Source organism: Asparagus officinalis, chromosome 7 (assembly GCF_001876935.1).
Source record: "Asparagus officinalis chromosome 7, Aspof.V1, whole genome shotgun sequence".
Taxonomy (NCBI): Eukaryota; Viridiplantae; Streptophyta; class Magnoliopsida; order Asparagales; family Asparagaceae; genus Asparagus; species Asparagus officinalis.
In genome coordinates, this window is record NC_033800.1 from 116,911,020 (window position 1) to 116,922,329 (window position 11,310).

The 11,310-nt window shown below is 44.4% G+C and overlaps 1 long non-coding RNA gene across 1 annotated transcript; it reads left to right on the forward strand.

Annotated features, from left to right (window-relative positions):
* Nucleotides 4,894–6,138, forward strand: LOC109849481. The gene is made up of 2 exons (XR_002249109.1): nucleotides 4,894–5,181; nucleotides 5,758–6,138. It is a non-coding gene; the product is annotated as an uncharacterized LOC109849481 (long non-coding RNA).

The window sequence follows — 11,310 nt, forward strand, 5'->3', positions numbered from 1 at the left end:
TCTCGAGGTCAGCATTTTTGGCCAGAACATAGTCGGTGATCTTGGACCACCACGTGTCGCTGCCAGGGGCAGAATAGACCCACCCCGGGGCTCTAAAGTCCTTCGGAGGAAAACTCCCACCGACTCGAAAGAAACGGTGACGGAACCGTCACGCGCTTGCACGAACTCTCCACTCCATACCCAGCAGTGGAGCCCGTAAAGACGCCACAAGTGACCCCGTCCTGAGAAGGGGTCAAATCCCAGTGCATCGTCCGAGGAATGGCGAGGGACCGCAGCTCGGCGATCGAAAACCCTCTCGACATGCTGGGGAGGTAATAATGAACCCCCTCTACCGTGCGGAACCACCGGCTCTCTTTGAGCAACAGGGCGGAAGGGTCGGCCATAGCGTCGCCGAACAAAAATTGAGGCTTCGGCAGCTCTGCCCTGTCCTCATCTGTCAACGCCGCGTTGGTCGTCAACTCGCGTAATGTCAAGTGATGACCATCCGTGACTCTCTGTACCAGACCATGCGGCTTATCAGCGGTGAATGTGGGCATTGGGGCCAGAGAAGGAAATCGAGAAGGTGCCGTATAACTCGTAGCCCCGGCATGGCCAATGGCCACACCCTCCGGGAAAGCCTCATCAGAAAAGGTCGCTGCAACAAGGAATGAAAAGTCAATGGAGACAAAATCCGCTTCTAAGGCAAAATCGCCCATCGAACAGAGGAGGGCGAAGTCGCCTATCGAAAGGGGGAACCCGTTTCGAACAAGATCTATCCATACAGACTATACTCCCCTCTAATGAGAAAGGGCCGAACTCGCCTTGCGAAAAGAGAAGTTCGCCTCCTTCCCACTGAAGGATTCGCCTGCAGGGACAATACTCATCCTCTAAAGGCAAAATAGGGCAAACTTTGCCCCAAATCGGGGAAATGAGCAACACTCATCTCCCTAAAATCCGACGCCTAAGACCTACGAAAGTTCGTCCAAACAAACCCATCAACGTACCTGGGCGCGACTCCAGAGCACCGGCAGGCATGCCGGCGGAGAGACGGTCGGAGTAACGTCCGGGGCCTGCGCCCCTCACCTTGCACCTCTTAGATTTCGGAGCCATTGCAGGATGAAGCGGGAATTCTTTCCTTGGAAGTTACTTTCGAGATTGGAGGGCACGGTAACTCCCAATGGAGGAAGATGGCTGATTTGGAAGGGCGGAGTTATCCACGTGGCCATAATTGCCCTCGAAAGGCGAAAACCCTAACGGACAGGAGACGTGGCCACGGTCAAACTCGACGGCCCAGATCACCCTCGATATATTGAAGGAACCGAGGTTGGCGGTTGCATCCGACGGTTGAATTCGAAAACCACGGCCACGATGCGTTGCGGGGCGAAACACGCAAAAATCGGGTTGTCAAGTCACGATCGCCACGACCCGATGAGACCGCGCCGCCTTAGCTGGAAAGCACAAAGCCCTATCAGCAGACACGTGGCTCATCTCCTGTCAGATCTGGGCCCGCCTCAAAAAGGAAGGGTTTCGCCTGCAAATACTTGGCATGACCCCGCGAGTTGCGCGAAACTTGGCTCCCAAAGACTAATTTCGCCTGGACGACTCGCTCGCCACTAAAGGTAAAATTATAAACGAAGCCAATAGAACGACTCCGCTTAAACGGTTAAAGCCCACGCCTCAGACGGCTAAGGGTTAGAGCAGAGATCTTAGCATTAAGCCTAAGAGAAACTGTTCGACAACTCATCATACTGAGGGGAATAGTATGGCTAGCCCGATTCAAACGGTGATCGGTAAAGGCACGTCAAACCCGTTGATAGCTGAGGATTTGCTAAAAATCCTAAAAGAAATCAAGTGCGCTTACTTCGCCGAGAATTTCTTCATTCAAAGTATTCCAGACCACACGCGAACTGGTTTAGGTCTGAAAACTTTGAAGGGGGTCTTGTAGACGGTAAAAAATACCTCTATAGGCTTACAGGAAATCTGAAAACTTTGAAGGGGGTCTTGTAGACGGTAAAAAAAATACCTCTATAGGCTCACAGGAAATTCGCCTGCGAAAAGAGCTCGCACGCCCGGTTCTCTGGCACGGGCCTAAATCGCATGGACATCGCACATGTTCGATTCTAAGTTCGCCTTACGGTCGGCTCGCCAGCACGAGTTAAGATCGATTAGGATGGCGGAAGTTCGCCTTTCACTCAACTCGCCTGCCCGAGTCCAGAGTCGAATCCGCCAGCAAACCCCAAGACCGTCAGTACAGCTGGGTATCCACTACCCCACGTGCTGAGATGGACCTTCCCATCTCTCTCGACCCGAAGGGAGAGAGAGCACGATACCCCAGGACCGTCAAACGGCCGCTCGCAGTACGCGCAGCACGAAAGCCTGGACAGGTGTCGAGTCAACCTGAGCATTCATAAATGCGACTCACCTCGGCTGTCTGAGCCAAGAGCTGGATCCGCCGGCACTCGGCAAGCTGGCTAGACCCACTCGAGTACTGTACACCTACTTCACCGCCTCTCCTGACCGGAAAGGAGAAAGCACCGTGCTCAAAGCACGCCGGGCGGTCACGCACAGTACAAGTGATCGGACAGACACTTCATCGATCTGCGAACTCATAAATGCGGTTCATTAATGCTGGTCAAATCCACTCGGATAGCAGTCGTTCGTTGCCTCACACACAAGAATGGGCCTTCCCATCGTAGGTGACAGGACATAGAGCACAATCCCTGGAATGACCATTCATGGTATCGAGGAACGGCGAGACGTCTCTGAAGAGGATGTGGTCACATCCCACAATTCAAGGAGAAGTCGAGCTGTCCTTCTTTCATTTAAAAGCCCCTTCCAGCACAATGGAAGAGAGGGTCGCAAAAACTTGGAGAAAAAAAAGTTGAGACCAAGCTGTTAGCAAATCCTTGCATTACAGCACTGCTGCCTAGTTCCGAGCTCCGATCGCCGACGAACTAAGCAGACCCGAACTCCATTACCCCGAGCTTCTACTGCGAACTGAAGCTCTCCAGCAACCTCATTCAAACGGTCCAAGGGAAGCAGACTCGACCCGAGCATCGAGCGAAGCGTCCTATAGCCACCTAAAGTCCCCACACAAAACAAAGAGGGCCTTCCCTCTGCTTCTGTTGTAAACATTTGATTTGTTAGTTTGTAATAAGCTTTCTTATAAATACAAACGAAACTCCTTTCTTCGGAAGAATCAAATTTTCACCCTACAGAAGATGGCGACCACAGTGGGAGAATCCGTTCATTCAGATGAATTGGTGGTGGCGCAGTCCGACGAAGTTGCTGCAGGGACTACGGTTGAGTCCCTTGTGATCAAATTCGAGGGGTACTTACAATCGTCCTCTTCTGGCGGCAATACATCTCGCGATAACTGCATAGTCGTGCGGGTGGCCCAGCCCCAAGAGGCCGAGGCAACCAAGCCTGAGGGATCTACCCAAGCCGAGGCAGGGGGTTCTTTTCCCCCCAAACCAGTTGAGGCCGAGCCAAGATTCGAGAATGCGGGTCTAGGAGCTGCTGGGTGGGTCGATGAACGATCCTCGCAGACCCCTGTGCAAAAGGAATCAACCATTCGTGTCGACGCAGAATACGCCTCCGCCGTCGACATGAACGCTCCTCGTTCAAAAAGATCCAAACAGCGGCGACGAAAAGCTCTCGCTCGTCTCGAGGCACAATCCCTCATCCCCCACGACAGCCTGAATTATTATTCAGGCTGGAGAGGAATCAACCTCTTGAGCCAGGTTCCCATTTTTGGCGAACCGCTCAAATCAGGCGAGCCTAGCAGTTTAGGCGAGCTCCACTTCTTGAGCCAGGTTCCCAGTTTCGGCGAACCGCTCAAATCGGGCGAGCCTAGCAGTTTAGGCGAGCCCAATCTCTTGAGCCAGGTTCCCAGTTTTGGCGAACCGCTCAAATCAGGCGAACCAAACGGTTTAGGCAAGCCCCACTTCTTGAGCCAGGTTTCCATTTATGGCGAACCGCTCAGACCAGGCGGAACTAGCAGTTCAGGTGGGCTGCATCAAACTCCCACTTGGTCAAACCTTTAGATAGTTAGGACCAAAGCCACAATCCCCCGCCAATCCTCTTCAATAGGATGGCGGGACCCCCAAATCTGTCACGTTAACAGTCACCTCTGACAAAACAGCTTACCAGTCCTCTTCAATAGGATGGTAAGTCCATAGAGTTGCTCAAATCGCAATAAACTCCCACTGTCATGTTAACACTACACCTCTGACAAAATCAACTTACCAATCCTCTTCAAAAGGATGGTAGGTCCTCAAAGTCGCTCCGATCGCGGCAATTCCTATCATGTTAACAATTACCTCTGATAGCCGACACCGTCATTCCCGCAAATGACGTTGTCCGATCAGTCGTCATACTCATACGTCCCTGAACGATTTGATTCTCCCAGCACCGTCTTTCCCATAAAAGGCGTTGTTGTTTGATAGTGGCCTACTATGCGATGTGCTGCTATTTCAGGGTTCGTCTTTGCCCCAAGAGAAGACAAATCAGGGTTCGTCTTCATCTTTGCCCTAAGAGAAGACAAGTTTCCCCCTTACACTCCAACTGGTGCATGAGTCTAAACTGCTCCTACCCTCCGACTGGTATACGAGGTTAAACTGCTCCCTTAAATCCAAACGCCTCGAAAGGCTAAGGATAGAGGAGAAATTTTAGCATTGAGCCTAAGAGAGACTCCTCGACAACTTACCATGCTAAGGGCAAGAGCATGGCTAGTCCAACTCAAACGGCAGTTGGTAAAGACAAATCAAGTCCGTTGATAGCTGAGGGTTTGCTCAAAATCCTAGAAGGCGATCATCAGCTGCGAGTGAAGAGCAGGGATCACTTTACGGGACTTCATATCCAAAGTGTTCCAGACCCCATGCGGCCTGATTCAGGTCTGAAAACTTTTCTTTCCCTCTCGGCCTTGAGCTTGTCAAGAACCCATGCATACTTGAATGACCTCTTGTTCATCTCAGAAGCTTCCTTCTCGAAACTCTCAATTTCACATTTCCTGACAGCTCCCAACACTGCAAGTTGTCAGCTTGTCTCTCTTATCAATATTTGATTTTGATGATTGTTGGTTACTCAAATTCTAATTTATTGTTCTGTCATTCTAAAATCTCATGAACCTACAACTTGCAGCCTGTCCGTGATCGCTTCAAAAATAACGCTGATGCCAAAAAGCTATTGGAAAAAGTGAAGGTAACCTTTACTTGATGCTCAATTGCTCATAAGATATGTACATTCATGAGATATCAACCATGACTTACATAACTATGGTTCCTCTCTGGACATTATGTTTTAAAATTAGAACTATAGTTCTTGCTTGCATTTATGAATAGAATTTTCCTTAGAGTTGATGATTGATGTGAAAATCCTCCCTCTTTTTGCAAGCGTACAAAGTTACTAGGTGATTATTCTTACTTGTTGGTGTTGGGAATGGTGACGAGTTGTAACATAAAAATTCTAATTTTCTTATTGCTTGGTGGTCCTTCAGATTCTTATTGTTCTTGTGGGTTTTGATAATTCGAAGCATTACGACATCAAAATCGATATTACTTTCATGTATTTTGATTTGGAAATGCACGATAAGTTAGAATTGATATTGCATAAAAGCTTATAGATGATTCCTTTGAAAGTGGTATGAAGCCTCTTATGCTAGCATTTCTCGATATTACTTTCATGTATTTTGCTTTGGAAATGCACGATAAGTTAGAATTGACAGTTAATAAAATTTTCTTATCATGCAATCATTGATTGTGACATTTATTTGTGCAGGAGCGTAGATTGTAACATTTTTATGGTGGGATACATATATTCCATCATCAATGGCACACCTAACGTAACGCACAGCTACCCCTCAATCAGAAACCATTCGTCAATGCACACTAACTTTCCAATCAAATACATGAGAGAATCCCCCACTATTGGCATTCGATCAGATCTTCGCATTGCTGTCACATTGCAACCCAAACGGCAAATCAACTACAGCCTGCAATATGATGTACCAAGTAGTATCCAATGTATCGTGTTGTATGAAATTTTCTATATTATGTATATATAGATGATTTGTGTGCATATTGTATCAAATGCACTATCCAATGTATCATGTTGTATCAAATTTATCAGTGTAACTAGTAGAAATGTATCTAGTAGAAATGTATACAACGTTTCGATAGTGGTGATTTTGGATTATTTCCATTCAATCTTCATGGATTATTTTCATTCAATGTTATGCGCTTGAGTTTAGTGGTTGATAGATATGAATATCTGTAATGAACTGATGCACTGATTGAACTGAAGAAATTTTGATGGTAGGTTGTGTTAACTACAGCCTATTGGGCAATATTATGTGTCGCGTGACCAATTATCCACCTCGACGAGGGGTACTCGCTCAATTTTTAGATTTTGATAAAGTATAGCACTTTATGGGAAAGTATAGCAGCTTATTGATAAAGTATAGCACCTTATTATAAAGTATAGCACCTTATGGCAATAGTATAGCACCTTATCGATAAAATATAGCACCTTATGGTCGCTGGAAATTCAGCAACTTATTGTGATAAGTCAAATCAGTTTTTTTTAGGGCAATGCAAACACTCGACGACCTACGTGACGTGTTTATTGACCAATCATCCACCGTGACGGGGGGTCCTCGTGCAATTTTGAAGCTTCTGGGCAAAGTATAGCACCTTATGGGAAAGTATAGCACCTTTTGGCTAAAGTATAGCACTATATTACAAAGTATAGCACTTTATTGGGAAAGTATAGCACCTTATTGGTAAAGTATAGCACCTTATGCTTTCTGGAAATTCTGCACCTTAAGTGTCTAAAATCAAATCAGTTTTTTTCGCCGTGACGAAACCTCTCGACGACCTACGTGACGTGTTTATTGACCAATCATCCACCGTGACGGGGGGTCCTTGCACAATTTTGAAGCTTCTGGGCAAAGTATAGCACCTTATGGGAAAGTATAGCACCTTTTGGCTAAAGTATAGCACTATATTACAAAGTATAGCATTTTATTAGGAAAGTATAGCACCTTATTGGCAAAGTATAGCACCTTATGCTTTCTGCAAATTCTGCACCTTAAGTGTCTTAAATCAAATCAGTTTTTTTCGCCGCGATGAAACCACTCGACGACCTAGGTGATGTGTTTATTGACCAATCATCCACCGTGACGGGGGGTCCTCGCGCAATTTTGAAGCTTCTGGGCAAAGTATAGCACCTTATGGGAAAGTATAGCACCTTTTGGCCAAAGTATAGCACTATATGGCAAAGTATAGCATTTTTTCGCAAAGTATAGCACCTTATTGGCAAAATATAGCACCTTATGCTTTCTAGAAATTCTGCACCTTAAGTGTCTAAAATCAAATCAGTTTTTTCGCCGCGATAAAACCTCTCGAACGACCTACGTGACGTGTTTATTGACCAATCATCCACCGTGACGGGGGTCCTCGAGCAATTTTGAAGCTTCTGAGCAAAGTATAGCACCTTATGGGAAAGTATAGCACCTTTTGGCCAAAGTATAGCACTCTATGACAAAGTATAGCACTTTATTGGAAAAGTATAGCACCTTATTTGCAAAGTATAGCACCTTATGCTTTCTGGAAATTTTGCACCTTAAGTGTCTAAAATCAAATCAGTTTTTTTCGCCACGATGAAACCTCTCGACGACCTACGTGACGTGTTTATTGACCAATCATCCACCGTGACGGGGGTTCCTCGCGTAATTTTGAAGCTTCTGGGCAAAGTATAGCACCTTATGGGAAAGTATAGCACCTTTTGGCCAAAGTATAGCACTATATGGCAAAGTATAGCACTTTATTGGTAAGTGTCTAAAATCAAATCAGTTTTTTTCGCCGTGACGAAACCTCTCGACGACCTACGTGACGTGTTTATTGACCAATCATCCACCGTGACGGGGGTCCTTGCACAATTTTGAAGCTTCTGGGCAAAGTATAGCACCTTATGGGAAAGTATAGCACCTTTTGGCTAAAGTATAGCACTATATTACAAAGTATAGCATTTTATTGGGAAAGTATAGCACCTTATTGGAAAAGTATAGCACCTTATGCTTTATGCAAATTCTGCACCTTAAGTGTCGTAAACCAAATCAGTTTTTTTCGCCGCGATGAAACCACTCGACGACCTAGGTGATGTGTTTATTGACCAATCATCCACCGTGACGGGGGGTCCTCGCGCAATTTTGAAGCTTCTGGGCAAAGTATAGCACCTTATGGGAAAGTATAGCACCTTTTGGCCAAAGTATAGCACTATATGGCAAAGTATAGCATTTTTTCACAAAGTATAGCACCTTATTGGCAAAATATAGCACCTTATGCTTTCTAGAAATTCTGCACCTTAAGTGTCTAAAATCAAATCAGTTTTTTTCGCCGCGATGAAACCACTCGACACCTACGTGACGTGACGACCTACGTGACGTGTTTATTGACCAATCATCCACCGCGACGGGGGGTCCTCGCAATTTTGAAGCTTCTGGGTAAAGTATAGCAAAAGTATAGCACCTTATGGGAAAGTATAACACCTTTTGGCCAAAGTATAGCACTATATTATAAAGTATAGCATTTTATTGGCAAAGTATAGCACCTTATTGGCAAAGTATAGCACCTTATGCTTTCTGAAAATTCTACACCTTAAGCGTCTAAAATCAAATCAGTTTTTTTCGCCGTGAAGAAACCTCTCGACGACCTACGTGACGTGTTTATTGACCAATCATCCACCGTCGCGGCGAAAAAAACTGATTTGATTTTACACACTTAAGGTGCAGAATTCCATTATGTATAAGGTGCTATACTTTGCTAATAAGGTGCTATACTTTGTTAATAAAGTGCTATACTTTGCAATATAGTGCTATACTTTGGCCAAAAGGTGCTATACTTTCCCATAAGGTGCTATACTTTGCCCAGAAGCTTCAAAATTGCGCGAGGACCCCCCGTCGCGGTGGATGATTGGTCAATAAACACGTCACGTAGGTCATCGAGAGGTTTCGTCGCGGCGAAAAAAACTGATTTGATTTTAGGCACTTAAGGTGCAGAATTTCCAGAAAGCATAAGGTGCTATACTTTACCAATAAGGTGCTATACTTTGCCAATAAAGTGCTATACTTTGCCATATAGTGCTATACTTTGGCCAAAAGGTGCTATACTTTCCCATAAGGTGCTATACTTTGCCCAGAAGCTTCAAAATTGCGCGAGGACCCCCCGTCACGGTGGATGATTGGTCAATAAACACATCACCTAGGTCGTCGAGTGGTTTCATCGCGGCGAAAAAAACTGATTTGATTTAAGACACTTAAGGTGCAGAATTTGCAGAAAGCATAAGGTGCTATACTTTGCCAATAAGGTGCTATACTTTACCAATAAAGTGCTATACTTTGTAATATAGTGCTATACTTTAGCCAAAAGGTGCTATACTTTCCCATAAGGTGCTATACTTTGCCCAGAAGCTTCAAAATTGCGCGAGGACCCCCGTCGCGGTGGATGATTGGTCAATAAACACATCACCTAGGTCGTCGAGTGGTTTCATCGCGGCGAAAAAAACTGATTTGATTTAAGACACTTAAGGTGCAGAATTTGCAGAAAGCATAAGGTGCTATACTTTGCCAATAAGGTGCTATACTTTCCCAATAAAGTGCTATACTTTGTAATATAGTGCTATACTTTAGCCAAAAGGTGCTATACTTTCCCATAAGGTGCTATACTTTGCCCAGAAGCTTCAAAATTGCGCGAGGACCCCCCGTCGCGATAGATGATTGGTCAATAACACGTGATGTTTATTTATTTATTTATGTTACTTATTCAAAAAAAAAATTTGTTTTTTTTATAAGAAACAAAAGAATTTTTTTTCTTTTAAGAAACAAAAGGAAAATTAGTTTTTTTTTTTTTATAGATAATGAGGTTCATGAAGAACCAACACCTCTTCCTCTCCGAGCGTAGAAAATTCTAAAAATGGTTTCAGACGTTGACCATTTATTTTAAAAATATTACCATTTTTAGGATTTTCTATCTCGACAGCTCCATGTGGAAAAACTTGTTTAACAAAAAATGGACCAGTCCATCTTGATCTTAATTTTCCCGGAAAAAGATGCAATTTTGAATTGTACAATAAAACTTTCTGTCCTGGAGAGAAATTTTTTCGCAAAATTGATTTGTCATGAAAAATTTTTGTTTTCTCTTTGTAAATTTTTGAGTTTATGTATGCATCATTCCGAATTTCTTCCAACTCATTTATTTGGAGCAATCTGTTCTTACCTGCTGAGTCTGAGTCAAAATTTAACTGTTTTATTGCCCACATTGCTCAATGTTCCAATTCTACTGGTAGGTGACAAGCTTTCCCGAATACCAGTCTGTATGGTGACATCCCTAAATTGGCCTTAAAAGCTGTTCTATATGCCCACAGAGCATCACACAATTTTACAGACCAATCTTTTCTGTTATGATTAACTGTTTTTTCTAAGATTTGTTTGATCTGCCTGTTTGTGACCTCTACTTGTCCACTGGTTTGGGGGTGATAAGGAGTTGACAATTTGTGTGTGATTGAATATTTCCTCATCAAAGCCTCGAAAGAACGGTTACAGAAATGTGTACCGTTATCACTGATGATCGCTCGAGGTACTCCAAACCGGGCAAAAATGTTCTCTTTCAAAAACTTGACAACGACCTTGTTGTCATTAGTTTTGCAAGCTACCGCCTCAACCCATTTTGACATGTATTCAACGGCTACTAGAATGTAGACATTTCCAAAGGAATTTGGAAATGGTCCCATGAAATCGATACCCCACAGATCAAAAAGTTCAACAGATAAGATGGGTTGTAAAGGCATCATATTTCTCCTAGTGACCTTCCCTAAAAGCTGACAGCGGTTACAGGTTTTGCAAAACTCGAATGAATCCTTAAAGAGAGTGGGCCAATACAGCCCAGATTGGAGAACTTTTTCAGCTGTTTTTCTCGGGCCAAAGTGGCCCCCACAGGCTTCCTTATGACAAAAGGATATAACACTCCTAGTTTCTTCAGTGGGAACACACCTCCTAAAGATCTGATCAGGACAGTATTTGAACAGATATGGATCATCCCAGTAAAAGTATTTTACTTGGGAGAGAAAACGGGATCTATCCTGTTTGGACCAATGAGAAGGGATCTGGTTCATGACTATGTAGTTCACAATGTCGGCGAACCAGGGAACAGATTGGATTTCTAGGAGTTGTTCATCTGGAAAATGTTCATTGATTGGAACGGTTGATGTTGGTGCATTTGGGAGTCGAGAGAGGTGATCTGCTACGGGGTTCTCTGTTCCCCTTCTGTCAAGAAT